This window comes from Pan troglodytes, chromosome 3 (genome assembly GCF_028858775.2).
Source record: "Pan troglodytes isolate AG18354 chromosome 3, NHGRI_mPanTro3-v2.0_pri, whole genome shotgun sequence".
Lineage (NCBI taxonomy): Eukaryota > Metazoa > Chordata > Mammalia > Primates > Hominidae > Pan > Pan troglodytes.
The window spans coordinates 77,344,552-77,355,354 of NC_072401.2; the positions used below are offsets into that span (position 1 = coordinate 77,344,552).

Here is a 10,803-nt window from a genome sequence, read left to right on the forward strand (position 1 = left end):
TCTTGATATGAATCCTTTTTTGTACTATGTATTACCAAATTTTCTCACATTCTGTGGCTTTTTTGTTTACTATCTTTATAGTGAAGAACAGAAATTAATTTTATTGAGACTCAATTTATTAAAAATTTTATTGACCCTCAATTTATTAAAAACTTTTTATTTTGCTATTATAGGGTTTTTTGTGCACTGTTGAAGAAATCTTTGCCTACCCATAGGTCAAGAATATATTCTCCTACATATCTTTTATAAGCCTTCTTATTTTACCTTTTACATTCCTATCTATACTGCATCTCAAATTAACTTTTGAGTGTGATATGAGGTAGGGGTCAAGGTTTACTTTTCCTCCCATAAGGAGATCCAATTGCTTCAGCACTATTTATGAAAAGGCTATACTTTCTCACTTCAGTATTACTTTTGTTGTTAATCAATTGACTGCACATATGTGGGTCTATTTCTGGATGGAGAAACTTCATTTTTAGCATATTCATTGTAAATATTCTAGTGGATACAGCATTGGATTAAGCATCAGAAGCTCTGGCATCTTGGGCTGGTTTTACCAGGGAGAGCTGGGAGACTTGGGAGTGGAGGACATAGCAGTCTGTTTGTTGTCTCTCACAACACTCCCTCCTAACATTGTGTGCCCTAAACTAGGGAGCTAGCATGTGACCCCCTTCCTCCTTCAGTTGCTCTGATTAGATCTTGGTGGACACGTGGCCCACACCTATAAAGCTACTGGATGGAAAGTGACCAGTCAGATTTTCCCTCTTGGGAATCTGACCCAATGGTTACAGAGACAAGATTTGCATTGAAAGGTCATATAGAATAAGTGTGTGGCGGCCAGGCATGGTGACTCATGCCTGTAATCCCAGCACTTCGGGAGGCTGAGGTGGGTGGATCACGAGGTCAGGAGTTCAAGACCAGCCTGACCAACATGGTGAAACCCCATCTCTACTAAAAAAAACAAAAATTAGCCAGGAGTGGTGGTACGTGCCTGTAATCCCAACTACTCAGGAGGCTGAGGTAGGAGAATTGCTTGAACCCGGGAGGCGGAGGTTGCAGTGAGCTGAGATTGTGCACTCCAGCCTCAAAAAAAAAAAAAAAAAAAAGAATAAGTGTGTGGCTTAATAAAGGGATGAAGCTGTGGATCAAGTTAAACTTAAGAGAGAAGGTGCAGAAATAAAGTTGAGAAAGGCAGCTGACCAAGCAAGCAAAGGATAAGAATGGAAGAGCAGCAAAAAGAGAAGAGGAGATGAAAGACTGGATGAGGCAGTGTCACGGATAGAAAGGTTGCCTGGGAGAGCTCTGAAAGAGACTCTTATTAACCCATCTTCCAACAATTGTTGGAGAAAGAGCAGGAAAGGTGAAAAGAAAGGGCCTATGTAATTAAAATCACTGTGTCACCCAGAGGCAGTACAGAATACTTTTTATAATTAAAAAAAAAAGTCACATTGTATTAGTCTGTTCTCACACTGCAAATAAAGACATATCAAAGACTGGGTAATTTATATCTAGAAAACCCCATTGTATCAGCCCAAAATCTCCTTAAGCTGATAAGCAACTTCAGCAAAGGCTCAGGATACAAAATTAATGTACAAAAATCACAAGCATTCTTATACACCAATAACAGACAAACAGAGAGCCAAATCATGAGTGAACTCCCATTCACAATTGCTTCAAAGAGAATAAAATACCTAGGAATCCACCTTACAAGGGACGTGAAGGACCTCTTCAAGGAGAACTACAAATCACTGCTCGATGAAATAAAAGAGGACACAAACAAATGGAAGAACATTCCATGCTCATGGCTAGGAAGAATCAATATCGTGAAAATGGCCATACTGCCCAAGGTAATTTATAGATTCAATGCCATCCCCATCAAGCTATCAATGACTTTCTTCACAGAATTGGAAAAAACTACTTTAAAATTCATATGGAACCAAAAAAGAGCCCGCATCACCAAGTCAATCCTAAGCCAAAAGAACAAAGCTGGCGGCATCCCACTACCTGACTTCAAACTATACTACAAGGCTACAGTAACCAAAACAGCATGGTACTGGTGCCAAAACAGAGATATAGATCAATGGAACAGAACAGAGCCCTCAGAAATAATGCTGCATATCTACAACTATCTGATCTTTGACAAACCTGAGAAAAACAAGCAATGGGGAAAGGATTCCCTATTTAATAAGTGGTGCTGGGAAAACTGGCTAGCCATATGTAGCTGAAACTGGATCCCTTCCTTACACGTTATACAAAAATCAATTCAAGATGGATTAAAGACTTAAACATTAGACCTAAAACCATAAAAACCCTAGAAGAAAACCTAGGCATTACCATTCAGGACAGAGGCATGGGCAAGGACTTCATGTCTAAAACACCAAAAGCAATGGCAACAAAAGTCAAAATTGACAAATGGGATCTAATTAAACTAAAGAGCTTCTGCACAGCAAAAGAAACTACCATCAGAGTGAACAGGCAACCCACAAAATGGGTGAAAATTTTCACAACCTACTCATCTGACAAGGGCTAATAGCCAGAATCTACAATGAACTCAAACAAATTTACAAGAAAAAAACAAACAACCCCATCAAAAAGTGGGCAAAGGACATGAACAGACACTTCTCAAAAGAAGACATTTATGCAGCCAAAAAACACATGAAAAAATGCTCATCATCACTGGCCATCAGAGAAATGCAAATCAAAACCACAATGAGATATAATCTCACACCAGTTAGAATAGCAATCATTAAAAAGTCAGGAAAAAACAGGTGCTGGAGAGGATGTGGAGAAATAGGGACACTTTTGCACTGTTGGTGGCACTGTAAACTAGTTCAACCATTGTGGAAGACAGTGTGGCGATTCCTCAGGGATCTAGAACTGGAAATACCATTTGACCCAGCCATCCCATTACTGGGTATATACCCAAAGGACTATAAATCATGCTGCTATAAAGACACATGTACATGTATGTTTATTGCAGCACTATTCACAATAGCAAAGACTTGGAACCAACCCAAATGTCCAACAATGATAGACTGGATTAAGAAAATGTGGCACATATACACCATGGAATACTATGCAGCCATAAAAAATGGTGAGTTCATGTCCTTTGTAGGGACATGGATGAAATTGGAAATCATCATTCTCAGTAAACTATCGCAAGAACAAAAAACCAAACACTGCATATTCTCACTCATAGGTGGGAATTGAACAATGAGAACATATGGGCACAGGAAGGGGAACATCACACTCTGGGGACTATTGTGGGGTGGGGGGATGGGGGAGGGATAGCATTGGGAGATATACCTAATGCTAGATGACGAGTTAGTGGGTGCAGCGCACCAGCATGGCACATGTATACATATGTAACTAACCTGCACATTGTGCACATGTACCCTAAAACTTAAAGTATAATAATAAAAAAAGAAAAAAAAAGAATGATCAAAAGAAAAAAAAAAAGACTGGGCAATTTATAAAGGAAAGAAGTTTAATTGACTCACAGTTCCATGTGGCTGGGGAGGCCTCATGATCATGGCGGAAGGCAAATGAGGAGCAAAGTCACATCTTACATGGAGGTGGGCAGGAAAGCATGTGCAAGGGAACTACCCTTTAGAAAACCGTCAGATCTCCTGAGACTTATTCACTATCACAAGAACAGCATGGGGAAGACTCGCCCCCACGATTCAGTTCCCTCCCACTGGATCCCTCTCATGACATGTGGGAATTATGGGAGCTACATGCAATTCAGGATGAGATTTGGGTAGGGAGACAGCCAAACCATATCACACATAAAGATATATTTCAATAATTTTCTTTCCTCCTTAGGCCTCCAAGCAAATTTGAAGGTTGTTTTATACGCGATCTTGTGAGTGGCATTTCTAGGAAAGCCCCAGTCATTCTTATAAGCTCCCCCTCTTCTCACCCTGCATACTAGAGCCAAACTTGAGGGAAGCTGCTTTGCCTGGGTGAGGTTTGGGTTTAGTGCCTTCAATTTCCATAAGATGTGTATTCTTATAAGAAGTTCTGGCTGGATGCAGTGGCTCACACCTGTAATCACAACACTTTGGGAGGCCAAGGTGGGAGGATCTCTTGAAGCTAGGAGTTCAAGACCTGCCTACACAACATAGCAAGGCCTTGGCTCTACAAAAAACTTTTTTTTTTTTTTTTTGAGACGAAGTCTTGCTCTGTCGCCAGGCTGGAGTGCAGTGGCACAATCTTGGCTCACTGCAACCTCCGCCTCCCGGGTTCAAGTGACTCCCACTACCTCAGCCTCCCGAGTACCTGGCACTACAGGCTCATGCCACCACGCCCAGCTAATTTTTTGCATTTTAGTACAGACGAGGTTTCACGATGTTGGCCAGGATATTCTCAATCTCCTGATCTCGTGATCTGCCCGCCTCGGCCTCCCAAAGTGCTGGGATTACAGGCGTGAGCCACCATGCCCAGCCTACAAAAAAAGTTAAAAAAAATTAGCTGTGTGATGCCATGTACCTGTAGTCCCAGATGCTCAGGAGGCTGAGGCGGGAGGATGGCTTGAGCCCAGAAGATCAAAGTTGCCATGTGCCATGATGGCGCCACTTCACTCCAGCCTGGGCAACTGAACAAGACCCTGTACCCCTGCAACCCATCCCCCGCCACAAGAAATTCCTACTTTCATTCAAACTAATTTGTGCATTTCTTGCAACCAAACAAACTTTCACTAGAATTACTTGGATATTCTGTTACTCCCATGTGAAACAGAAATTATAAACTGTGCCCTGGTATTCAAGAGGGATGTTTGGATGTGATAAGTACAACTTGCCACAGAAACTGAGCACACACATATGTGGGCAGGACACAGTTAAAGAGCAGCAAGGGGCAGCCAGGGAATTGCTGAGGGAGGTAAATAAAGAACGCTAGTGCCTAGAATAGATATTTTTTTCCTGCTGGAAACCAGGTGTAATTGTCCATTCATGAGATCACAGCAATGTGCTTTCCAAAACCTGGAGGAAAGGCTGCTCTCAGTGCTTAGTAAAATCCACATACAATGGGTATGATTGATGTCTCCCAGAGTAAAGCAAGAAACTGCCTGTAAATGAGGACTTGAAGAATTTGTGAACAGCTAAAATGCCAACCTGAATGCAATTTGTCATTAGAAAGAGGAAATCAAATCCTTCCTTTTCCAAATCAAATTGACACAAGTCAAACTGTGTCCTTTTTGGATAAACAGTAGTTAAACAGAAAAACCAGGGTCACCTTGGAGCATTCAAAGTTGGTAGTGCCAACCTGGCACTGTCTGGATGAGAGATGCTACTCTGGAAAGCACCAGCTTTCTATGCCTGGAGAGTGGCTCTGCTGAGACAGGGATAGTGACCTGGATGAACACCTCTTACAACTGTCCACCAACCTCCTTTGCTCTAATGCTACACTCCCATCCCTTTTTTTTTTTAAGACAGGGTCTTGCTCTGTTGCCCAGGCTGGGGTGCAGTGGTGTGATCATGGCTCATTGAAGCCTCGACCTCCTGGGCTTAAGCGATCCTTCCACCTCAGCCTCCAGAGTAGCTGAGACCACAGGCACATGCCACCATGTCCGGCTAACTTTCTGATTTTTTGTAGAGATGGGGTTTCACCATGTTGCCCAGGCTGGTCTCTAATTTCTAGCCCCAAGTGATCCACCCGCCTCGGCCTCCCAAAGTGCTGGGATTACAGGCGTGAGCCACTGTCCCTGGCCAATTTGATAATATATCTTCTTCAGTATTTTGCTCGTTAGAAGACAATGTCTCAGAAAGGAGTAGGGGTATTTTAGCCACTAGAAAGAAATATCCTTTACTGAAAAGTAACATATTTTCTGTCTGGTTTGTACATTTCAATGAGCTTGAATGGCAAAAGTTCAGCATTCTTGTTTTCAGCCAACTCTGGTGCACTAATAAAGCTAAGTTTAAGATCCTGGCTGGTAGCCTACCACAAATCAACTTCACGGTTGCTCCTAAGTCATCTATATTACCATAGAAGTTATTTTAAAAACCATCTCTCCATTGCCATAGGAATAATCTTGGGGGCCATAATTTCTAAAGGCATTTACACAAACTTTGCAGAAGGTACTTAAGAAATGTGTTTACATTGGAAGCATTCATATCTTCAGAATTTCCAGCATTTCACTTGTGATAGAGCACACAGGAACAGAAATAGAACGTGAGAAATAAGGTTGTGTATTAGGTTGCTAGGGTGCCATCACAAAATACCACAGCCTCAGTGGCTTAAACAACAGGCATTTATTTTCTCACAGTTTTGGTTGCAGGAAGGTCTTGAATTCAGAGGTTTCCAAACTTTTGGCTTTCCTGGGCCACATTGGAAGAAGAAGAATTATCTTGGGCCACACATAAAATACACTAACGATAGCTGATGAGCTAAAAAAAAAAATCGCAAAAAAATGTCCTAATGTTTTAAGAAAGTTTATCAATTTGTGTATGGCCACATTCAAAGCCATCCTGGGCCACATGCAGCCAGTGGGCTGTGGGTTGGACAAGCTTGTTGTAGATCAAGGTGCCAGCAGGGTTGGCTTCCTCTGAGGCTTCTATCCTGGATTCTGTAGATGGCTACCCTTGATTTACAGATGGCTCGCCTCTTGCTGCCTTTTCACATGGTCTTCCCTCTGTGCATGCAGGACTCTTCTTCTTCTAAGGATGCCAGTCATATTGGGTTTCCCCCCCTTCCTATTTAAAAAACAGATTTACGGGGTACAAGTGCAATTTTGTTACATGGATATACTGTGGAGTGGTGAAGTCTGGGCTTTTAGTGTAACCATCACCTGAATAGTGTACATTGTATCCATTAGGTAACTTCTCATTCCTCACCTCTCTCCCACTTTCCCGCTTTTGGAGTCTCCAGTGTTTGTTATTCCACTCTGTAGGTCCATGTGGACCCATTGTTTAGCTCCTGCTTATAAATGACAACATGTAGTATTTGATTCTCCGTTTCTAAGTTCTTTCACTTAAGATAGTGGCCTCCATTTCCATCCATTTTGCTGTAAAAGACATGATTTCATTCTTTTTTATGGCTGAGTCATATTCATATAAATATATATACACACACCACATTTTCTTTATCCAGTCATCCATTAATAGACACTTAGGCTAATTCCATATCTTTGCTATTATAAATGGTGCTATCATAAACACATGAGTGCAGATATCTTTTTAAACTTTTAAAAATTTTTTAATTTTCTTCATGTCAGACAGGTAATATTCCAACATCGCCACAAGGTTCGAGGGTGACACATCTCACACATGTACATGAACAACCAATCATCATGCTCATGAACTACAAAAAGATCAGGTATCTTTTTTATATAATTATTTCTTCTCCTTAGGTTAGATACCTAGTAGTGGGATTGCTGGATCAAATAGTAGTTCTAGTTTTAGTTCTTTGATAAATCTCCATACTGTTTTCCATAGAGGTTATACTAATTTACATTCCCACCAACGGTGTATAAGCATTCCCTTTTCTCTGCATCCTTGCCATCATTTATTGATTTTGACTTTTTAATAATAGCCATTCTGACTGGTGTAAGATGATATCTCATTGTGGTGTTAATTTGCATTTGCCTGATGATTAGTGATGTTGAGCATTTTTTCATATGTTTGTTAACTGTTGGTATATCTTCTTTTGGAAAACGTTCATGTCCTTTGCCCATTAAATTTTTTTAAAAAAAATTTCGAGTTCTGTGGGTACATAAGTGTATATATTTATGGAGTACATGAGATGTTTTGATACAGGCATGTAATGTGTAATAATCACATCATAGAGAATGTGGTGTCCATCCCCTCAAACATTTATCCTTTGTGTTACAGACAATCCAATTATGCTCTTTTGATTATTTTAAATGTATAATTAAATTATTATTGATTATAGTCATCCTGTTGTGTTATCAAGTACTAGGTCTTATTCATTCTTTTTTGTTTGTTCGTTTTGAGACAGGGTCTCACTCTGTTGCCCAGGCTGGAGTGCAGTGGGCTGGATCACAGCTTACTGCAGCTTTGACTTCCCTGGGTTCTGGTGATTCTTCCACCTCAGCCTCCTGAGTAGCTGGGACCACAGGCATAAGCCACCACACCCAGTTAGTTTTTGTATTTTTTGTAAAGATGGGGTCTCGCTATGTTGCCCAGGCTCTTCACAAGCCTTGCCCAAGCTAGGTTCAAGTGATCCTCCTGCCTCAGCCTCCCAAAGGGCTAGGATTATAGGCACAAGCCACTGCGCCTGGCCTTATTCATTCTTCTAACTATTTTTTTTTTCTTATCCATTAACTATCCCCACCTCTACCCCTCCCTCCCACTATCCTTCCCTTTGCTCACTTTTTAATGGGATTGTTTGTTTTTCCTTGCTGAGCTGTTTGAATTCCGTGTAGATTCTCGCTATTAGTCCTTTGTCAGGTGCACAGTTTGCAAATATTTTCACCCATTCTGTAGGTTGTCTGTTTACTCTGTTGATTATTTCTTTTGAGGTACAGAAGCTTTTTAGTTTCATTTTGTCCCATTTGTCTATTTTTGTTTTTGTTGCATTTGCTTTGTCATAAATTCTTAGTCATAAATTCTTTGCCAAGGCCAATGTTCAGAAGAGCTTTTCCTAGGTATTTCTTCTAGGATTTTTATAGTTTCAGGTCTTACATTTAAGTCTTTAATTCATCTTGAGTTAATTTTTGTATATAGTGAGAGATATGGATTCAGGTTCATTCTTCCGCATGTGGATATCTGATTTTCCCAACATAGGGTCCCACTCTATTGTTTTCATTCAATGTAATTACCTCTTTAAAGGCCCTGTTTCCAAATAATATCATATTCTCATGTATTGGAGGTTAGGATGTCAACATATGAATTTGGGTAGAGGACAAAATTCAGCCTAAAATAAGTGATGAAATCTATCCTGTCAAGGCAGTAAGACTTCCTCTAATCTATCTGTTGTTTTGGTGAGTTAGAGGAAAGAAGATTTTCTGGGCTTTGGGTTTTTTTTAATCCAACATTAGCATCTGGACTGGGCAAGCAAGGTTAGCTTCTGCACTGTAGAATGTCTCCAAACAAAGACTGTTCTTACAGAAAGCATTATGAAAATGCCACTTAATTATTAGGTTGTATGGACAGAGGCACAGCACAATCCAAGATACACTATTGTTTTAATCTCCAAACCAACAGATAGGTAATGAACATAAATATCCCAAGCAATGCAGGGGTATTGGACTGGTATTTGCGTTATGATGGTGATTGTTTACAAAGAAGGGCTTTTCTGTGGGGAATGGCTAATCAGCAGGCCCAGCAAAGGAGAATTAGTGCTTCCTGTGCTGAGGCATCCCAGAATTCTGGGGATTCTGCCAGAGTCCTGCTGGTTCTCAGACAAGGTCATTGGACTTCTTAGGGGAACTTACCAAAGGCCCCTGTAACTCTAACTGCAGTGCAGCCTGAGCCAATTTGTTCTCTGCCAATCTCTGCAGCAAATTTATGAATGATGAGAGGAAACAGTTGAGGAACCAGTAAACTGGCTAAAACATAATCTTTGTTGCCCTAGCAATGCCTCTGGGGCTTCTGATGGTGGACTGTGCATTTCCTGGCACAGTTTACTTCTCATGCCACAGTCAACTGCCTGAATAGGACTGGGGTTAAGAGGCTTGCTCCAAACATTACAGTAATAAAGGGAGGTTTGTAAAGAGCAAGGTCTTCAAATCAGAGTTAGAATGACCAATGCATTTATTTGTTTACTGAGCACCTACTATAGGGTAAGGCACCCTTGGTGGAGCCAGAGATACACTTCAGAAAAAATAGACAAAAGTCCCTGGTCCCATAGAGCTTTCATTCTACCAGGCAGAGACAGACAATAAATAAAGCCATTAAGTGAAATATATCTTTTGTCATATGGTGACATAGATTATGGAGAAAAATAAGGCAGAGAAGGGAATTTAGGAAGTGCCCCAGATGGTGGGCAGCTTTGCAGTTGTCTGGGGTGGTCAGGAAAGATGTCACTGAGAAAGTGACATTTGGGTAGAGTCTTGAAGAAAGTGAGGAAGCAAGCCATGAAGGTATTTGGGGGAAGAGTGTTCTAGGCAGTGAGCTTCCTAGTGCAAATGTCCTGAGGTACATGCAGAAGCAAGTTGCTGGTATGGCAGAAGCAGAAAACAGCGGCGAGACAATAGCAGTGGGATGAGGTGAGACAGCAGGCAGTGGTGGGGTAGGCTACCATGTCAGTCTTTGTAGGCCATCATAAGGACTGGACTTTGTGAGTGAAATGAGAGGTCATTGAGGGTTTTAGCCGAGAAGCCACTTGACCTGATAATAATGTCAAGAATAATTCAAAGTGGGGAAAGAGTGGAAGCCCAGCCAAGAAGCTACTGCCATAATCCAGGTAAGAGATGATGGCTTGGACTGGGATGGTAGCAGTGGATGGGTAAGAAGTGGTTGGATTCCAGCTAGGTCTTGAAGTAGAATCATTAGGATCTACTGACAGCTTGGAAGTAGAGGAGGAAAGGATGACCTTAAGATTTTAGGCCCATAATAACTAGAAATCTCATGCTAAAGTGGCTAGAAATATTATCAAAAGGCATTTTTAGTCAAATAGACAGACTTTAGAGTCTCTGACACTCAAACATCATTCCCGTAATCTATTCTATAAGTACTGAAGAATGTACCATGCTAAAATCCTCCAGTCTAGCTTCACAGTACCGGATGCCTTCCACCCATTCATTCATTCATTCATTCATTTGTTCATTTATTCACTCATTCATCCATTGTCTTATTCATTCCACCCATCAACTCTAGCTCAGCTGTCAGCCAGCAACTCCCT

General features: G+C 41.1%; 1 non-coding gene across 1 annotated transcript; it reads right to left on the reverse strand.

Annotated features, from left to right (window-relative positions):
• Positions 1-7,207: 7,207 nt before the first annotated feature.
• On the reverse strand, positions 7,208-7,311 carry LOC112209126 (small nucleolar RNA U13). Its single transcript, XR_002943793.1, has one exon. It is a non-coding gene; the product is annotated as a small nucleolar RNA U13 (small nucleolar RNA).
• Between the last annotated feature and the right edge of the window lie 3,492 nt (positions 7,312-10,803).